The following is a 21,891-nucleotide window of genomic DNA, read 5'->3' on the forward strand; positions in this document are numbered from 1 at the left end:
TCCCATGCACTGCTACAGACTAGGAACCAAGTGGCTAGGCAGCAGTTCTGCAGAAAAGGACCTCAGGGTTATAGTAGACAAGAAGTGGATATGAATCTTCAAGGGCCATGATCATTCCCCTCTATTCGACATTAATGAGGCCTCATCTGGAGTACTGTGTCCAGTTTTGGGCCCCACACTATGAGAAAGATGTGGAAAAACTGGAAAGAGTCCAGCTGAGGGCAACAAAAATGATTAGGGGGCTGGAGTACATGATTTATGAGGAGAGGCTGAGGGAACTGGGATTATTTAGTCTGCAGAAGAGAAGAATGAGGGGGGATTTGAGAGCTGCTTTCAACTACCTGAAAGGGGATTCCAAATAGGATGGATCTAGACTGTTCTAAGTGATAGCAGATGACAGAACAAGGAGTAATGGTCTCAAATTGTAGTGGGGGAGGTTTAGGTTGAATATAAGGAAAAACTTTTTCACTAGGAGGGTGGTGAAGCACTGGAATGGGTTACCTAGGGAGGTGCTGGAATCTCCTCCCTTAGAGGTTTTTAAGGTCAGGCTTGACAAAGCCCTGGCTGAGATGATTTATTTGAGGATTGGTCCAGCAGGGGGTTGGACTAGATGACCTCCTGAGGTCCCTTCTAACCCTGATATTCTATGATTCTTTGATCTGGGCTGAGGTGCCTTAGAACAGTGTGTTTTACTGCCGTCTGGTCTCACTCATATTATCCTGTCTAATCTGATTATAAACTGATGTGGTGAGAACTACATTCATACACAGACTCCAAACCTGAAATGGGTTCTGTGTGGATGAACCCCCTCTGCCTACATAGAGCATCTTCCAAGACAAAGGCCAGAATCCATAAGCACAACCATGAGGCTAGTATAGATGAGCTATTACTGAATGATGGTTACTCATTACGGAGATGCACAAGGGCCTTCCAGGCCTTGAAATTCAGATGAAATTTATGCTCATTAAGCTCTCTATCATGGACATTCAATTAGATATCCTGAAAACACATGCAGAACATAAAGAAAGCCACGGAGACAATGGAAAGAAAGATGAAACTATTAAAAACTATAGAAAAAGCATGGAGTGTATGAGGATATTTGCACAGAATAACTGGTAAACTAAATAAGTGTCAAACCTCCAGAGTTCTTGGGTCCCATATGTAAAAATAATTATTTGCTACAAGACCCACTAGTTGCAAAAAAATTCCTGATTTGCTTCATCTGGATGTTAAGGAAAATCCTGTAAATGTGGAAAAATGTGTATTCTACATAAAACTGCTAGAGGATCTCAATCAGTGAAAGCACTGTGATTATCAATGTCTGAGACAGGCAGAGAATCCTTGCTTCAGTATCTCCCTCTTCTCTCCCACTGCCCCCCCCAAAAAAGAAGGGAGACACTGAAGTTAGAATAGAAACACAACTATTTTTTTGAGGCTCAAGTCCAGTAACCCAATAATTTCTGCATCTACCTTAATGTTACAGATAGAGTGTATATTTGGTCAGATCTTTCTTTGTAATCTCCCAGTCCTGTAAGTGGAGTAATGATAGGGGGTGATGAGATGCTACCTACCCCCAGAGGAGGGGGGAATAAGGGTTGGGAGGGAGCGGTCATCAAAGTTGGCTCTATGCCATTAGTGATTCCTATACACCAGGGGAATTATGAGCTGCCTTTTACAATGGCTTTCTAGTCTCCTTGTGCCAGAGAAGTGGTGGATAGGGAATGGAGTGAGGCAGAGGATCTGGGCCTGAAAATTTTATTTTAAATAATAAAAATAAAAATTAACAAATATACATGGAACAAACAATTCTCTTTCTGTGCATTCAAAAAAATCCAATTTTCATCCTGTCAGATTTCTTGCTGCTGCTGAGTCTCTATGTAGTCATGAACAAAATCTCTCTTCTTTCCACTTAAGAGTCCTTTGTTCCCATTGGGCTGGATTGTAACTGAGCCTGGGCACAAACCAGATTATGATTCTGACTCTCGTCATTTGGTCTTTTTCCCAGGGTGGGTGGAAGTCTTCACCAGCCCTTCTGTTGGCACATTAAATCCCCATGTCCCCTCCCCATCTCTGGTGCATAGACCTGCACATTGGAAGGGGGTGCTTTGCTAACTCTTTCATCCACTCTGTGCCCACCTGGATGGGAAAGAGGATACTAGCTTAGCAGACACCAGTGATGTGGGTAGGCTACACTAGGGCGAAGGGGGCTTCTTATTCCTGTTTATTGCCCTGCATGGGAATGCAGCAGGGCTTACAACTGATATAACTGTTTAGTAATCTATCCCAATTAAAGTTGTGCTTTGTCTAATTTGAGAGGATGACACCCCTCAGCACTCTCAGATGTTGGTTACTAATTAAATGGCACAATCTAAAATCCTGCCTACTGCATTAACCTTTAATCAACCTTTGTCTCTGCCTATAACACAAAGTAGTTTTCTTCCTCTGAATTCCTTAGCAATGGTAATGCATAATGGCACAGAAGAAATGTCATTACAAACATTAGCTGCAGGTGATGGAAAAAAATCAGGCAACTCCTTCAATCACCTGGTTGTATTCTTGCTTTTTGTTTTTTGTATGCTATTATTTCTTTCATAAAGGAGGTCCCAATCCAACATTGATTAAAGAGAGAATGGATTTTGTAGCCAGAAAATGCCATTTTTCAAAATTATCACTTTCAAGAGCTGAGTTGCAATTAAATAATTACTTGAACTCCAACATTCTAGCAGCCTTTCAAAATAGTATTACAAATATAAATTATTTATGACCCTACAATTGTAATATACAATACTCATTCTGGTCTGGCAGACATTTAATCTTCACTAACTGTAAGATACAGTACCCCTCTCTGCCTGAAAATTCTTCAGTTACATTACATATTTCGTACCATTAGCAGTGTTGCGGGAGGCCTAATCACATTCACTTTAACATAGAAGTCTGCTCTCCTATTTCACCTTTGCTGTGTTTTTTGTTGTTGTTTTTTTTAAATCATCTGGAGGTTAGTCAGCACACACAGTATAATGTACAGATTAGTAATCACTCAGCAGTGGCATGTCAGCAATAGCAACAAAAGGACTCTGTGCTGGACCTTTATTCACCCGGAAGACAATCGTGTTGCAGCAACATAATTCAAAAGATTCACATGTATATACGTAGGTTTAGAGGAGCTAGCTAAGAAGCTGTTCTGCTGCAATGCAGAATGTTGGTAGTGGGGAGGAAGAATAAACTTTAGGAAAAGAGACAGATGTGGCAGGTATCAGCAAAGAGCTATCCAGCTGCTATCTAGGGACAAAAGCATGATTTGGACAAAGGTCATAAAGCAAACAAAGGTGCAGCAAAAAGCAATCACAGAGGAAAGCCAAAGTAGGAGTGAAATGTGAACAGAGAGCTTTGTGTACTGTATGGACTGGACAAAACAAATTAAACATCACTACTAGGCTGGCTCTTTCTTTTAAGGAAATATAAAAAACTGTCAATAACAAGAGAAAATGTCACCAAATGCCAGCAGCAGAACCACAAAATAAAGCCAAACATTTTCCTATTGATAAAAGTTGTACAAACTTCACAAAACTCTCCAAATCAAATTCCAGACAGAGAATAAAGCAATAGGAGAGACTGTCAATGCTAATAATGAGTGAAACGGAAACCTACCTATCCAGGTCTCAGCCATGAGAACCTCCACAGAAATATCAAGTACAGATGGACCTGAATCAATAAGCTGGTTGAGGCCATCCCTGAACCTACGGCGGGGCAGAGGTTTTAAAATCTGAATTCAATCCAAATCTGCATTTTGCAAATGGCCCCTATACATTATAAGTAGAAGAAAAAGAATTGGAGCCAAATCCCCCTGAAATCTGGTGTGCTCTAAAGCTATGTCTGACTTTTGCAGCTTGAGCACATATATTTTAATAGCTAATGATAAATGGATACATTTGCTGAAAAAGTATAGTAACGAAATACATGTAACCAGTATTTATATTTCCTTTTCACATCTATAGGAATGGTGGGTCCAATACATGATGGTGGGCAATTCATAAATCATTTGGGACTGTGGTCTAGCATTCCTAATAAGATGTTTACATTTGTGTTCAAGGTGTAAAAATTTCTGGTTTGTTCATGTTGCTCGTTTGCATCTCTGTTCTGATTTCATATTTGTTTTACTGTAAAATGAGGAACTGAAAAACAACAAAACCCAACAAATTCTTTCTCTCCAAAAATATCTACTGCACCTACACACCATTTGTACTTAATCTACAGCTTCCAAAATAAATTCATTTAAATCATTTTAAACAGCCAAACTCATATCTAGAGAGCATGGACCCAATTCTTAGACTTGTTTCAGGTCAGAGAGAGAGGAGGAATTTTGGATGAAGAGGTGTACCCACTAAAACTCCACACTGCAGATTTCCTATCTATCAAAAAGGCATGAAATAGCTCAGCCAGAAAAGATTAAATCTAATGTTATTGCCATAGAAATGATGGCAGTAACACCAAACCCGCAGGCTTTAAGTCTACTGTGACTTTAGTGGCATGTTTGCAGCAGCATCCAAACAATCCATTATGTGCCTCTATTGGCTTCTGATGCAAAACTAGGTTTTGAGGGTATGAGAATAAAAGGAGAGAAAAGAAGTGCAAAAAAGTCTCAAGTCAATGCAGTAAAAGAAATGATTGTAGGAGAAAACATCTGCAGTGCAAAGCATAGCTGACTTTGCAATTAGTATTCCATGGTTGATGAGTCCCAGGATTTGGATTATGGTTACCTTTGTACATGGATTAGTTTTCTAATATTTCCAGTTGTTAGTATTCCTTTTTCCAGATTATCAAACAATGAGGCTTCACAGCCTTTAACATAAATCCCTGGAATAATTTGGCTACAACAGCTTTTGGCAAGTTGAAATACTTCTAATATATATATATATTACAGATATGTATAAACTTACTTACATTTGGTGTGCTGTTCCCATTGATTTCAATGCAAAATAACTGTCTTCCTGCCCTTGGTTATCACTTTCTCCCTGTTAGCAAGAAATATCAATATTCACAGAAAAAACTCAGCAATATTCATACCCATAAGTAAGCTGAAATTTCTAGTCTATTTCTTAAACAATAGTTTTTCTTGGAGGGTAGAGAACAAGTTAGTTATTTATCTAACTATAAAATATGTAATAGGAAAACACTGAAATTTTTCCTTAATACCTGTTCTTATTTCCCTATTCAGACTCATGTATATATCTTGCTTTATAGCACACACAGACACAGGAAATGTGTATCTATATATACTGCCCTTTCTGTATATACGGTATTAGTAAGGCTATTTAACAGTGTACAGGAAATGAACATTTTGAATCAATATTTTATCACTTATTTCACCTACTTTTGATTGCTTAAGGATCCAATCCCACAAAGACTTATGCACATGGTTAACTTTATGTATCTTAATAGTCCCACCGATTTCAATAGAACTACTGCTATGTGTCAAAAGGCATGTCCTTAAATCTTTACAGAGTCGGACACTAAAAGTGCAACTACATGAATGCTATTTAAATATTGTCTTTCCTCTCCCAGGCTCTCTGAATTCCTGTTGGTCAGGCTTCCCAAACACGAACACACACAGCAAAATAAAACCATTCGAAACTATGTAGATCTTATTCTGCGTGTTAGATTTCAATAGCCTCCATTCATTCCAGCATTCCAAAAAGCTATTTTTTTTCTGGAATTATAGTGTAATTTCAAAGAACTTTTTATAGGCTTGTTCTTCAATGCCGGATTAATGGGGGCTGTAGTGGGGCAGATTGGCTGCCTACAGACCCGGGGCAGTGGAGCCACTCATTGAACCCTGGTGGGCAGAGCCATGCTTCCCTCAACTCTCCTGCCAGAAGTTAGTGGGCGGGACCGGAAGTACAAAATGCAGGCTGGAGAACTTAGTTGGGAGGCAGCCGCCGGAAGAGCCAGATGTCCCCTGTGAGCTGAGAAGCCACTGCAGCCCCCAAGGGAGCTAAGGACTGGCCCAGGAGAACCGGGGCCATTTACAGACCCAAGCATTGAGGAGCTGCAAGCCTTTTTCTCCAATGACCCTCTACAGTGCCAGGTACACTCTGAGGGGGAGTTGGGAAGTGGCCCAGGGTAGCTCACCCAAGCCTGGCTGCAATGCTGACAGCGAGGGTGTCAAACTGCTCTGCTACTGCTAGGGCCCTGGGTCAGGATGCAGAGGAGTGGGTGGTCCTGCGCACCCCCCCCGCCACCTCACTCCATGGGTGTCAGTCTCCCCAATTCTTAGGCAAGAAGCCTGCACGTATCGGCCCCCTGCCAGAGCTAGGAGGCCCGACTGTTTGCTGCTCAGCCTTAGTGCAGGCCTGAGCCCCTAAGACTCTCTACTGCCCCACCCTGCTCAAAGGCCTGGGCTAACTGACTGGTTGCTGCCCAGCTTGAGTACGGGTCTGAGCATGAGACTTTTTGCTGCCCCACCCCGACCAGGCTCCATAACTGTGTGTGTTGTTTGGCCCTGATCACAGGCCTGAGCTTCCATCGCCTGTCGCCCCGCTGATTCCCCATTTCAGGTACCCCTGGAGACGTAGTGAGCATATTGGCCACCCACAGACAGGAGGAGCCATGCCCCTCAACAGTCTACACTTGGTGGAGAATGTGGATATCAGCCCGACCCCTGCAATAAGGGGCCCTGCCACTGGGAACCCTTAAAAATTTTTTTAAAAAAAGAAAAAAAACGCAGCTTGAGAAGCTCATCAAATATCTGAGAGGCAACTGATGCACCCTCTGGTGGCACAGCAGCAACAGTTACTCTGGGAGTTGGGGGCAGAGCACCAACAGCAACAATGACTCCAGCAACTCGCAACACTGCTGTCCCCCCACTCCCTCAGTGCCCATAAGGCTCTCCAAGATGGGACCCAAGGATGACCCAAAAGCCTTCCTTGTCATCTTTGAGCAGGTCGCCATAGTTGCAGGGTGGCCCCATGAGCAGTGGGTCACTCTCGTGGCCCCCTACTTGACAGGAACTGTGCAGACCACCTACCAGGGGCTTCCTCTGGAGAAGGCGTGAGACTATGGGAGAGTGAAGTTGGCCATCTTAGATGCCTTCGACATCACGTCAGAAACCTTGCGTCAGCAGTTCCGGATGATGACCTACCTGCTGGGCGCCTGGCCCCACATCATAGCCCAGGCAACCTACCTGCTGGCGCTGGCTTCTTCCAGAGTGATGCTCGATGAGCGAACTCGCTAAACAGGTCACCCTAGAACAGTTCTTCCAGGTGCTCTCACCCTGTGGTTGGGCTTGGTATTCCACTACTGTCTGATGACCTTGAGTACGGCGGTCACCTTGATGGAAGGCTCCCTGGCCGCAGATACCCCTATCGGGCCAGGAACGGCCCACCCGGAGACCCGAACCCAAGACCAAACACTGACTGGGGCTCTGCAACACAGACAACCATCTCTGGAACATCCCTCAGCAATCTGGAACCATGTTTTGTGGAAACCCAGAGCAAGGCAGGCTGGGCCTCTCACTGAAGCCCTCCAGCAAAGATGCCACCTTGGCCAGGATGTCCAGAAGTGGGATCCTGTTTCTCCTGCAGCTGTTTTGTGCATTTACAATGGAAATGTCCTGAGATGGACTGCAGCTTCGGGCAGGTCTGTACCAGAAAGTCCCATGCCTGCAAGCTGTCCACCCTGAAGCTGATGACATCCGTGGGGGTGGGACCTAGACAAGGCATGGCCCTCCTGGACTCGGAGTTTTGGCAGACCCTCATCCATCAGGGGGTCATCCCCAACCCTAGAGTGACAGGGGGAGATCAGACTCCAGTATATACATGGGGATGTGAGAGTGTACCCCCACGTCAGGGTACTCCTGACGATAAATGGTGTGACTGAGGAAATGATAGTGGGGTTGGCCCCCACTCTCGCCTTTCCCATTATCCTCAGCCGAGACTGGCTGGGCTTTAATGACTTGCTGCAGGAGGCAGCCTCAGGGTACCTCCTACCCAACTGGCCCTAGAGGGAGACCCCATTGGATATGGGGACACTGAGGCCAAAGAAAATGCAGAGAGGAGGCTGGAAGGAGAGGATCCTGATGAATCTGGGATCCCAACCCCCCGGGGGAAGGCCCCTCGACAACCCCCCTAACCAACTTCCCTCAAGACCATCGGGATGATCCCACACTCAGTCATGCCTATGACCAGGTAAGTACAGGCCTGAGCCAGAGACTCTTTGCTGCCTCACCCCAACCAGGGCTGGAGCTCCATAACTGTGTTTGTTGTACGGCCTTGATTACAGGCCCAAGTTCACGTCTCCCATCACCCTGCTGATTCCCCATGTCAGGCGACCCCCGCAGGAGGAGGAGCCACTCCACCCAGTGGACTACAATGGCATTCAGACTTGTACTCAAGAAAGTGCCCACTGAGTGAATGAAAGTAAGCTTGTGTATTTAGAGGGTCTTGTTCATTAGAGAGGGAGAAAAGTTAGCTGCTGCTCTAGTAATTAATGGTTAAATTACCCTTGGGTAGCAGGTAGCAGGTAGCATAACTTTACAATCTGGTAGCTCTAAATTTCACATCTAATTGCAGCTGTGGGAGTTTGAACACAGGTTGAAGACATAATGAAATTACCACAGGGAGGAACAGGCTAATGAGATGAAGTCCAGCAAAAGTTATAGCTAGGTTGCTGTCATCCTGAGAGTCTGTAAATAACAACTTTGAAAACCACGGAGGGCACTAGACAATAGATTTTATGTACACGTAAGCATGAATTGTGGATTGGGAAGGATAATAGAGTTTGCTATATTGTCAGGTATGTACTTGGAAAAAAATCACTGGGTCATCACTTTAATCTCCATCACACACCATTTTCATTTTATTTGCACTTTTAATGCAGAAGACTGCAGAACCACTCTTAAGTCATACAGCATTGGGTTGTGTTAAACGGTGAGTATACAACTTTTATAAGTCTATTAATTCCTCAGTAAAATGCTTAGGGGAAAATATAGTAAGAAGGCAAAATATTATCACTCCACTCCAGGCTTTAGGTATCTCAATGTTCAATGTCGTAATTTGGCCTGTTAGAAATACTCAGAATCTTCAGTCTACCCACAGCAGCTGTATGGAATGTTAATTTTAAAATAGCCTTTAAATGACTGCAGCCTGCATTTAATAAAGTAATCTGCCATTAATAAACTACAAATGGGTGAATCCGGTGCTGTAGCCAGTATTAGCTAAAGCTTCCTCATATAATAAAACACATAATCAAAGCAAGAAGGCAAGATGAAAATGGAAAAAAAGCACTAGAATCTTCACTTTGTGGGGTTTGTTTTCTAACAAGCTTAGTCTTTGATCATTTCTCATTTGATCAAAGAGTACTTTGATGCTCTTTGAAGAAGTACTGAATTATTGGAGTAAAGCTATAAAATTTGATTCACAATTTCATCATAACAAACTAAGCAAGAGATGGATAGATAGCTTACAGGAGGTATGCCTAGGACATGTGTTTTTCTTTCCACTTGTTTATAAGTATAAAATAGAGAATAATCTAATTCTAGTTATAAAAGAAAGTGGAAATGGGGAAAATAAAGCCACAGGTATACTATAGTATGCTTCTATGGCAGTGGTTCTTAACCTGGGATGCATGCACCCACTGGGGGTGTGAGATGCCCTTTTTGTGGGTGTGAGATGTGCCACAAATGAAGCACAGGCATGTAAGTACAACTACTTTGTTTCATCAAACCTATGTATTTATTAACATTATAAATTTTTTAACAATTACTGTAATATACAAAAAAAATATATCTAGGTTTAAAGAACTGACCTACTTCAACAATTTTTGATAAGAGGTGTGAGAACATATTTTGAGAACCAAAGGGGTGCAGGCTGCAGTAAAGGATAGCAACCACTGTTCTACGGGAACTATGTCACTAATAGTCAAACAAATGATGATAAATGCCTTCAATTTGGAAACCAATGCATGCTTTTGAATATTATACGGCACACGTTTAGTACAGAACAATGCCTAAACCACTATGCACCATGTCTGGAATGATTTCAGTTTTGTCTGTTGTTATAAGAAAAACAGGGAGGACACGTTTTGAAAAATAGGTGTATTTTTAGTATTCTGTGATTTTGGTTTGTGTTCAGAGAATATTTTGGATGTAAACAAAAAATATTGTACGTAGGAAGTTGTTTGGCATTCCTGAAAACCCTATGTTATGCAGTTTCAGAAAGTGTATATGTGAAAGGATGTTTCATTGTTAGCTGGATTGTTTATCATGTATATGGGGATAATGTAAATGCAAATTTTGATCCATTTCCCCATGCTACTGATGTGAAGAGAAATATACGTCTTTTACAATGTCTTTCATCTGTAAATATCAAATATTTACAAACATAATTAAACCTCAGAACAACAAGGCGAGGTAGGTAGACACTGACTATTCCCATTTTGGAGTTGGGAAGGCTAAGGGAAAGTGGCTTTATCTACAGTAGAGAAATGTGGCATGGTAATCACCATTTGGTTCCCCATGACTCTACTGGGGTGGTGTCAGTAGGAGTTTCCTGGGAGACCTCGACCCACATTCCATATGGCACTCAATCTCCCCATTCTATATCCCACTGTTTTCATGATATAATCCATATGAACATTACTTAATTGATCTGTTATTCTTGCAACATTTATTATGTTAGTATCTCCTTCAGGTAACAATATGATCAGTTCTCATCAGACACCCACTTCTACCTAAATTAACATATATTGCTGGAAGGGTAGAAAATTAATTTCCTCATTTATTCCCCTCAGTGCCTCAGCTTGCTCCATTAGAGGTGGTGTAGGGAGTGCCTCATGGTGATCAAAGATGTGCAATTTGAGTCAAAATAGGAGTGGTGCTAAGCTTTCCTTGAGCATAGTGATGTGTGTGCTTCCTTGTATGGCAGCAGTATTCCTAGGGCATGTAGTAGCTTGAAGAGAGACACAGACACCTGGGCAACAAGCCACCGTGTATGTTCTCCTTCCAAGTGGGCATAATAATAGAGAACATAAAGGAAGCCTGGAGATTAGCAGTACAAGAATGGCAGATTCATAGATTAGAGGCATTATGGAACACACTCTCCAGAGAAGGGCAAAGAGAGGACAACAGGCATTTAACCAGGGTTATAATTTCTAAGTGTGAGTCAGGGCAAACGAGTAACACCTGTACATTATGAGCTGGAATGGCTCATGGAATGTGGCAATAAGGCCAATGCCTGGTTTGCATCCCTGTTGCCAGAACAATACAAATTGCTGGGTTTAAAGTTAACTGTAAATCTACATCTCATTGTGGATAGTAAGCTGGCTAGATCGTCAGGCTCAACGGGTAGTGATCAATGGCTCCATGTCTAGTTGGCAGCCGGTATCAAGCGGAGTGCCCCAAGGGTCAGTCCTGGGGCTGGTTTTGTTCATTATCTTCATTAATGATCTGGAGGATGGTGTGGACTGCACCCTCAGCAAGTTTGCAGATGACACTGAACTGGGAGGAATGGTAGATATGCTGGAGGGTAGGGATAGGATACAGAGGGACTCAGACAAATTAGAGGATTGGGCCAAAAGAAATCTGATAAGGTTCAACAAAGACAAGTGCAGAGTCCCACACTTAGGATGGAAGAATCCTATGCACTGCTACAGACTAGGGACCAAGTGGCTAGGCAGCAGTTCTGCAGAAAAGGACATAGGGGTTACAGTGGATGAGAAACTGGATATGAGTCAACAGTATGCCCCTGTTGTCAGGAAGGCTAATGGCATTTTGGGCTGTATAAGTAGGAGCATTTCAAGCAGATCGAGGGAAGTGATCATTCCTGTCTATTCGACATTGGTGAGGGCTCATCTGGAGTACTGTGTCCAGTTTTGGGCCCCACACTACAAGAAGGATCTGGAAAAATTGGAAAGAGTCCAGCAGAGGGCAACAAAAATGATTAGGGGGCTGGAGCACATGACTTATAAGGAGAGGCTGAGGGAACTGGGATTATTTAGTCTGCAGAAGAGAAGAATGAGTGGGGATTTGATAGCTGCTTTCAACTACCTGAAGGGGGATTCCAAAGAGGATGGCTCTACACTGTTCTCAGTGATAGCAGATGACAGCACAAGGAGTAATGGTCTCAAGTTGCAGTGGGGGAGGTTTAGGTTGAATATTAGGAAAAACTTTTTCACTAGGAGGGTGGTGAAGCACTGGACTGGATTACCTAGGGAGGTGGTGGAATCTCCTTCCTTAGAGGTTTTTAAGGTCAGGCTTGACAAAGCTCTGGCTGGGATGATTTAGTTGGGGACTGGTCCTGCTTTGAGCAGGGGGTTGGACTAGATGACCTCCTGAGGTGCCTTCCAACCCTGATAATCTATGATTCTATTCAATGATTGTGGACAGCTTAATAAACACCTGTTCCTTGTGCAGCAAAGGTTAAACAAATATAGAATGTTTGGGTCCATAAGGAATGGGATAGAAAATACTATGGAAAATACTATAGTTCCCAAATATAAATTAATGTTACCCTCTCACTGGGAATGCTGTGTTCACTTCTGGTCTTCCTGTCTCCCGAAGTATATAGCTATAATAATCAGGGTTCAGAGACGTGTGATGAAACTTACTGGGAAGATCTCCCTGTGAAGCGGGGTGAAAGATTCCAAAGGGGGATTCACGCATTGCAATGCCAATGTTTTCATCCTGCTGCAGCGTAATGGAATTCACAGCCCCAGGTTAGGCATCCAGGCTCTCTATATAGTGTATGGAGAGAGTTAAGCACCTAAAATAATAACTTGCAAAAGCCAACAGGTTGAGTGTGGAGCCACCTAAACCAGCCAGTAGGAAATAATGAGGAAAAGGTGGTCTAAGCACTTCTCTCAAAGGGAGTTAGATACCTAAATCTGGACAGGAGGGAGGTGTCTCCCGTCACTTGGGATTCACAGCCATGAATCCTCTCTTGGTGTTTTGTGGTGAGAAAATGAGGTGGTGGCATTTTCTCAAAAGAGCAGAGGCTAGAACACAGCTGGCACATGGAAGGTCTAGGTTCAAATCCTCACTCTGCCTGATTTAGAGCAGGGACTTGAACCCAGGTTTGTGCCCTAACCACCGGTTATTAAGTATTTGGGGGTGGATTGCTCTCACTCTGTACTATTCAAGTTGTTCTACTTTGTATAACATTTATGAATAGTTGTTGGGCCAGAAAAGGGAATGGCTCTATAGCCAGGTGGTTAGGCCCCCTTGTCAATGCAACGCTGGGAATGCTGAATTTAGAGAGGAAATAAGTAAGGAAAACTCTCCCCAAGTGTGGACTTGTAGTTTGTCATTTAGATGTTCAGAATGATAGATGCAGTGTAAGAATCTGGGAGATGATATGTAAATTGTACCAACACATCTGTTGTGCAGTCTTTTAAGGGAAATGAGCTGATTCTTTAATTAAAAATAGCGGTAGTAATAAATACGGTAATAAATTATCATCATAAATTTCAGGGTTTGCATGCATTAATGATTTTCAATAAAATTGATTACTACTGTATAATATAGATCTGTCATTCTGCTTTTTCTAATTCAATCTATTTCCCACTGATATTCAGCCTTTTCTCCTCATTTTCATTCTATACTAATATATCCCCAATTAGGATATTTCAGTAATCCCCTCCCCCACATTTGGAATGTTGGGAAGACTACTAACATTAGAACAAGCAACCAATCAGAATTGGAATTAGTCTTCTTTTTCTATCTACCAATTTCAATATGTTTTATGGTATCCCCTCCCCCCCCAAAAAACATTCCAGTCACTCTGTTCAATACCAATCTTTATTAATTATTATCATTGTATGTCCATCCATACAATTCAACAAATGGAATAGAAAGTCTAATTACTTTTCCAATAAAGTTTAGCAGAGCTGACCAAGGGAGTGGGGTGTTACCAGGATAGTTTGGAAGCATTTTACGCCCATTTTGCACAGTCATAACACCAAGTACAAGGTAGCAGTGAATCAGGCCCTGAGTCCGTTAGTATTTTTTTCTGTTACACTTACACAGCTGTAATAGCAACAAAGAATCCTGTGGCACCTTATAGACTAACAGACGTTTTGCAGCATGAGCTTTCGTGGGTGAATACCCACTTCTTCAGATGCCAAATACAGCAAATTCTTCAGCTGTAATACACAGTTAAATGCATCATGGGCTCCTGCTCCCTTAGAAGTCAATGGGTATTTTGACATTGACTTTAACAGAAGCAATATTGGACCCTAGGTGCTTTAAATATCTTTGAAACCTTCACTTAGAAGCATGAATATTGCCCAAGAGTAGATGGCTTTGATAACATTTTTACTCAGTAGACACTGTATTGACTTTGCAGTAAAATCAGTTGATGATAGCAAGTCTAGCTGTGTTTGGTACAGCGCAGCTCTACCATTATAGTTTCTGACAGGTTCAGTATTCATGCCACTGACAAGGTAATGAAAAGTGAGCCTCCAGACTTAGATGTTCACCTGAGCACAGTATATATGTATGACCTAGAGCTGACCCTCATAATGTAAGAATGCACTGATTTTATAGATCTCATGACCTTTGAGTTAGTTGGCTTTATCTGAAGTTTTTGCTTTGCACTGATTTTTTTTTCCCTCACCAAATTTTCACAGCTACAAGGCATTGGATCAGTTCACCTTGTCCCTTAATAACAAAAGAAGGACTTCAAGGAAAAGAAAGTATAAATAGTACTAAAGTGCAAGAGACCAGCATTCTAAATATTAAAAAAGATATAGAGGAGACATTTTAGTGTATTGCAACTTTGTTTTACAAGGCCATCTATTCTGAATATGTGAAGGGATATGTTTTCCTTTAGATGACAATGTTCATAGCAGATATAATGTTTATTTTCTTCATTGCAAAGATCTAGACTCAGTATTAATTCAAGTGGTCGAAAACCAGACCCCAGTTCAAATTCATACTGTAGTCAGATGCAGAATTACATATATACACTGAATAGGGTTGATTGAATATGCCAAGTTTAAATTTGAGGTGTTTTTTTAGTGTGTTGGCAAGTAAGGCTTTAATCATTGATCTTCAGATGTTGCTAAAAAATGCCTAAGTGGATGTGGATTGATGTTCTTGCTGGATACACTTTTCTCCAAGTGGAAATTGATTGATTTTACCTCATTCTGCAAACAGTAAAGATCATGGATATGTGTTTCTGTGATAAATGGGTGGTGGCAAGGGAATTTTTTTATGTTCTCTGCATATATTAGTTGAATGTGGTGTCTAAGATTCCTGAAGAGGAGTGAGGGAAAATTGTAAATTAATTTTCTCCTCTAATTTAACTACAAATAAATGTGGTAACTGTTATAAAAGGCATAAATAGTCATTCAACTAATCTTTAATTATCTGACCATGACAATCTAAAATCCAGATAGGATTATTGGTTACATATAATTAGATACAGTCCATAGAAAGATGAGATGCAGAGTTTCAGAGCTCAGGATGGAATTCTGGAGCTCCTAGCCATACAAGAGGAATATGACTTCTCTAAACCACTTCACAGCTGCAGCTTACTATACACTTTCAGAAGTAGCATGGAAAGAGGCAGAAAATGGCCTCAACTGCCTTGGACCTTCCTGACACTTTTAAAGTTCTTCAACTCCCCAAGATATAGAAATGGAGCAATTGGATGCCCTCCCTCTGTGCTGGAGGCATTTTGGTTCACAGTGCAAGCCATGTACCTAGGGAAGGAGAATCCCATCAGGCCTTAAACTTTCAGTTCTCTTTCAGACATACATGGAACACTCAGATAGAATACCAGTGCTTTTATCTGGGTAAGGACAAAATCTCAATTAGTAAAAGGGGACCCTGTGGAAAGTCGTGCACAACACTGCATGGATATCACAGTGTACTATAGCTACAAAAGATACAAAGTAATATTATCTAATCCAATGAAAAATCGAAACTATCTGCCAGTCTGAATCCTTTAGTCTCTAAACAGGGTACCTCCTTCCCTTTGCAGTGATTGCTTGTGCTTGGAAGTAGTGTCAGGTCAGAGTGGTGATTCCTGGTCTCTGCTGCATCACCAATGTCTGTCCTAGAGCTGGTTAAAACTAGAAATCCCCTCTCCCTTTATACACATAAACACAGAAGGTTTTTAATTTTTTCAAAAAAAATTCAGAAGTGGTTTTCAAACCAAAAATAAAAAATCTTCCTTTACTGGCCAATTTTTTTTTTTGGTCAGATTTTGGCTGATTTTTTTTTCTGAAAAAAAAAAATCTTGCAGATATTTTGAAGTTAATCAAGTGTTCTTGTGAGAGTGATGAACTCTGTAAATCTGTATATTGTGGATGTAACCGTGCCAATGTGCCATGTACCATATTCTGTGCATACCAAGGAGGTGTGATGTGTTGCAATGACCTGACAAAATTAGCTGTTACTGGACCAACTTCAATTGGTGAGAGAGACATCCAAAGTTGGTCCAATAAAATATATTATCTCACCCACTTTGTCTCTCTAATATCCTGGGATCAACCCATCTACAACAACACTGCATAAAATCAATGTTAGCATTTCCCAATGAAAATGGGATGACAAGTAGTGACCTGTATTACTTATATTAGGATGCTCAACTGCAATTTGAATATGAGAGAATATATATCTGTAATAATTTATAATGATTCCAAAATTAAGTATTTGGTTAACATTATTATTGTTGTTGTATTATGATTTTGTTGAATATATAGTTATGATTTGTTAAATATTTTTCACATTAAAAAGTGGTCACTATCTCAAATGAAAATTGAGGTTCATTCTATGCCCCCAACCCTCCTCCTCATATATTCCTTATATTCAAATATGTATTGTTATTGATTGATATTACAAATTTTAAATACAAGCATTTCATGTACTAGAACTCTTCTGCCTTGATTTTTATGCCCCAAATCATGCAAACTCTTACTGATTATGGGGCATAGGAGCGGCGAAGGTGGACTGAAATGCTGATATTTCAAAATGCTCAACAGTGATAGTGTCTTCAGGGAGCTTGTTAAAATGTATGCTCTTGAAATACAGACTCCACACAAAAAAAAGAAAAAAGAAAGTATATAGATTCAAGGCAAGGTTGACTAGAGTGGCTTTGAGCTTTGAGCTTCTGGGTGACAAGTCCTTTCTTCTCTCCCAACCTTTCTATAGGTTCTGTCTCTCCAGCTCTGGGCCCTGCAGAAAACTCAGGGTCTCAGGCACTGGGCCAGGTAGCTGCTGCGGGTCCTGTCCGGGTTCCATGTGGACACTGGGAGTTCAGTCAGTGGTTACAGTTGATGGTCTCCACCTAATGCACTGCTGTGTGCCACCAAAGGTAGGGACTTAAAAGAAGGGTTGTGGGCTGGTGGAAGGCAGAAGCTGGAGGAGGCTTCACTGCAATCAGCAGAGGGACCATTTCAGATTTCAGTGTGGGGAGCAAATTTTGGCAGGAGTCCAGGGACAGAGGAGCAGCCAGATAGAATTTGAGTGGTGTTGCGACCCTGTAAGGATAAGGCTTTTGCCTGTAGTCATATTGTAAGGTCTGAGGTCTTTTTCTGCAGCCTTATTAGGAGAGTAGCAACCATAAGCTAAGAAGCAGAAATTCACATGCTCACATTCTATCTAAATTATATTAAAACAATGTAATATCTGGCTGTTAAGAAGGTGATCCTGTCCTAATAGTACCCACCGTCACCAGATAAAGAAACAGATCTTAAGATGGTCAAAGAAAACTTTGTTTGATAGCATCTCGTCAGGCAAAAAATTACATATCAACAGTTGTGCCTGAAAAATCTGTACTTCTGTTGTTTTGCCTTTTTGGTTCCCACTTCTCTATGGTTTATCTGTATGGTCTTTGTCTGTTTTTTTTTTTATTGTTTCTGTCTGTTGCAGAACTAATTTTGCTAGGTGTAAATCAACCCCGGTGATGGGATAGGATTGGTTAAAGGATTGTTTTACAATGTTAGGATTGGTTAGAAAATTGTTTATTAATATTTTAGTAAAATGGTTGGTTAAGGTACAGCTAAGCAAGACTCAAGTTTCACTATATAAACTGGGGTCCAAAAGGAAGTTCTTTGGAATCAACTCCATGACACAGCCCCAAGATCAGAGCTGCCAGATCTCAACATCCTGCCAATCACACTGAGCAGAAGCTGGAGTTCCCCAGATGACCTGATCCTTACTGGGCAACAAAAAAAGTTCATCTGCCTTATTGGAAGCGGTGAGCACTGTATGCTTAACAAGTGCATTCTGTTTTGGTGATTGTTAATAAATAGAGATTAAGTAGGATATTACTTTGTAAGGCTCTTTCACTGGTAAAAGACCCCATAAACCCACAAAAGATTGAGTCCACAGGAATGGGTGTTTGCTCTGAGTCCACAGGGAATGGGTGTTTACCTGGAGCCCATGGAGGGGTAAAGTTAGGTGCATTTTACCTGGAGTCCTAAGAATTGGGAAAGGGTGGGGATGCCTAGATCCACCAGGTTATGCCTTGAGCCCTAGGAACTAGGTAAAGGTGTGATGTCCTAGAGTGTGCGGGCAAAAAATGTAGGTTAAAGTTGGGTGCCTTATACCTGGAGCCCTAAGAACTGGGAAAGGGTGGGATGACTAAATTAACAGGGTTATGCCTTGAGCCCATGAAAGGGTAAAGGTGGGTGTACTAGAGTATGTATAACAGAGCATTTGGTGCGGGTAACAACGCTGTGTGGCAGGTCACAATGCCACTCACATTTGGCCCAGCTGCCTCTCTGTCCTGCATGATGGAGGGACATCCAGGCCAAGTTTTGCAAAGTGTAGCCCGAGTGCCATTCCATCCGAGGTTTCACATGCCAGAGTGATGCCCTGGGCTGTTGTGGCAGCCCTACACCCTGGTTGAAATATGGGATAAAAGGTGTCCTTTACTGATCAAATATGGGACAGGCAATTATTTCTTTAAATAAGAGAGATCCCTTACAACACGGGACTGTTGGCAATCCTACCTTCAACCAATCCCTTGTTTAAAAATGGGTAGGCCTGCTCTTGAGTGCTATTCATCTATTCCAATGAGAGGCAGGCTGGCAGCAGAAGTCAGAAATGGGATAGACTCCCAATCTTCTAGGCATTAATAGTTCTGGAGTGGAGGGGCCAGCTCCCCTCTCTCTGCATGCTCCTTATTAGTCAAGTTTTATGGTTGATAGGACAGGCCCTTCCACACAATTCAAATAGGCATGGGGAGTGATAAGCTTTAATGAAGAGAGAGCTATTGGTCCTGGACATATTTGAGATGGGTTCCTCATGGCCTCCTCACTAAGCACTCCATAAATGGCTAGACACAATCAGAGCTATAGTAATGCTATAACTGATCAATTGCTCTATATTTTTAAGAAGTGTGAATGCATAAAAGCCCCCCAGGTACCATACAGTGGGTATTCTGTATAACATTGAAACTGTTAACACAGCTCAAAGAAATAAAATTAAGCAACAGTGGGTTTGATGTGAATTTGAGAATAATTCAGATGTATTTCTCACTAGTCTGAGTTGTTCATTAGCATGAAAAATAAGTCTTTATCACATTTACATTCATCTTAGAAGTATGTAATGAGGGGAAAATAACAAGAAAACATATAAAAGTTGTCTGTGTAGAAAGGAAATAGCCATTAAGAAACATAATAAAATGAATACATCCACCTAGAACTACATGTTAATTAGGATGATTTATTGTACTCAAACAAATGAAATTAGATGTAAACTCTATTTTTCTGATGAACCCAGAAAGTTGTTTGATTTTTTCCAAAGGGAAGATTAATTTCTAACTGGCAACTTGGGTCCCATTCCTGGCACTAACTCTGTATAACTTGCACAAGTCGGTGAGACCAAAATTTTCAATTATAATTGATATTTAGGCACTTAAATATATGGCCTGATTTTTCAAAGTTGTTGAACATCTCAGCTGCAATTACAGCTTTTAGAGGTGTTATCATTTTCCTTTATTACATACTTCCTAAATTAACATGAATGTGATAAACATTTATTTTTCATTCCAAAGTTCAGATAAGCTTATCCAAAGCTTTATCCAAATCTTCAGCATTTTAACCATCTCGTTAAAAAGGTGTTTCTTTCATAATTTTAGTACTTCTAGTTACTGTCAAGACAGGAAATAAATTGCATGCAACTGAGAAACCCTTTACAAACAAATTTTAGTTTTGGGTCTCCAAAATGGGAAAAAGTGTGGGGAGGGTAAAAGAGAAGTTTTAATTTTCAGAATAACTGTAAATCTCCCATCTCCTAAAAAAATCTATATTTTAATGTCAAAGATTCAGAAAGCCCTGGGCCATCTTTTCCTTAGTTCAACTATTGACAATCTGGAGTAACTTTATTGACTAGAGGGATTGGTGGAATTTATATTGGTATAGCACAGTGCATAGTTCAGACCACTGTTGAGAGCACATTTTAACTTAATTGTATGCATTTCAGTAAATAGACAGTGTATCCACAATGAATATTATTATAGAATCATTTCAGCACATTTATGACATACTCACACTAATAGTTTTAGGGGAAAAAGAAAAACTATGGGGCACAAGTCTAAAAAGAACCATTCATGTTTTAAGTGGTATTGCTCAATAACATCTGGCATCCCTTTTCCCTGAAAACTTCATTAAAGTGCTTTGCTATCTACAGAAGGATCTTTCAGTTTTATCTGATAGTTAACTAAAGTATACAAGTTTTCCCTATCCACTTTCGTGGCCAATTAATTAATTATAAACCTACTCTGTTTTGCAAGCACAACTTGTACAATGTCAGTCCATCAGGCCAAGAGTTAAAGAACATTCTCCACCAGCCTTTCTTTGATCTTGGCTGATAGGGTTCTTTGCTTAATGCTGCTGGAGCCTGAACTCTCTAGAATCAAGAACTACTGGTGAGTTAAAGAAAAGCAAAGTTATGTAAGTTTTCACACATTAGATGGAGCAAGGAAACCATTCACTTACTCAAATATGAGTCAGACCTTTGAGTCTATCAGCTCTTTGGTACCTGGTGCAGCTTGGGACATGGAGGCCACCAGCTGCTGGGTTGCCTCCAAGGAGCAACTTAAAGCAACCTCACGAACACTGTTAATTGGACTGCCTGTAACAGCTAGCAAGGTGCTACTGAATTCCTATCTATTCATAATGACTCTTGCTCAAATTCTGCTCAGCTACAAAAGCTGTGAGAGCTTCAACAATCATGGAGACTTATTTGTGCTTTGCTAGTTGTGCTGTCATGTGCTTCAGAGGAATTTCAGGAAAATTGTTCACTGATGACATGATGCATATTTGTGTTTTGTTGCTATGCATCACTAAAGAAAAGTCATTTCGATGTAAATGTTGTCAACAATCCTCCATCATAAATGCTTTGAAGATATTTGAACTTTTTGCTACTGGAGACTTTTTCTCACCTTTTATGGATGTTATTTTGTTAAATGTATACATTCTATGTATCTTAGTTACTTTTACTAATACAATATTGCAGCAATAGGATAACATATTTATTATTTACAATGTGTATATTTTTTACATAGGAGTTTAATTTGGTATTAATAAAAATGTGTACTTGCTATAGATCTTAATAAATTACTGTAATGAGGTGGCCTGACCCTTTAAGGCCTGGGGCTAGCCTAGCCAGGCCTGTTCAATCATCTCACCTGTGCCATAATTAACTTTATCTTAGGCAGAGGGGGCAGGGTTTATTGGCGTCAGCTGACAGCTTGAAAACTTGAGCCTCATAAAGGGCCCCCTAAAGAGATCTCAAGAGGGGGATAGAACAACAGGGAGCAAGCTGTGTTCTTGCACAACGCTCTGGAGTAGGGTCTGGAAGAGGGATTGAGATTGAGACTGAGACTGAGACTGTGAGGGGAAGGAACCTATGAGCGAGGGCTCTATTCCAGAGCTGGAAAGACT

General features: G+C 41.1%; 1 long non-coding RNA gene across 1 annotated transcript; it reads right to left on the reverse strand.

Moving 5' to 3' along the window:
• Nucleotides 1-2,100: 2,100 nt before the first annotated feature.
• On the reverse strand, nt 2,101-21,028 carry LOC120406627. Its single transcript, XR_005599427.1, has 3 exons — nt 20,944-21,028; nt 4,942-5,012; nt 2,101-2,136 (listed from the first exon to the last, which is right to left on the reverse strand). It is a non-coding gene; the product is annotated as an uncharacterized LOC120406627 (long non-coding RNA).
• Nucleotides 21,029-21,891: the final 863 nt, after the last annotated feature.

This window comes from Mauremys reevesii, linkage group 5 (genome assembly GCF_016161935.1).
Source record: "Mauremys reevesii isolate NIE-2019 linkage group 5, ASM1616193v1, whole genome shotgun sequence".
NCBI lineage: Eukaryota > Metazoa > Chordata > Testudines > Geoemydidae > Mauremys > Mauremys reevesii.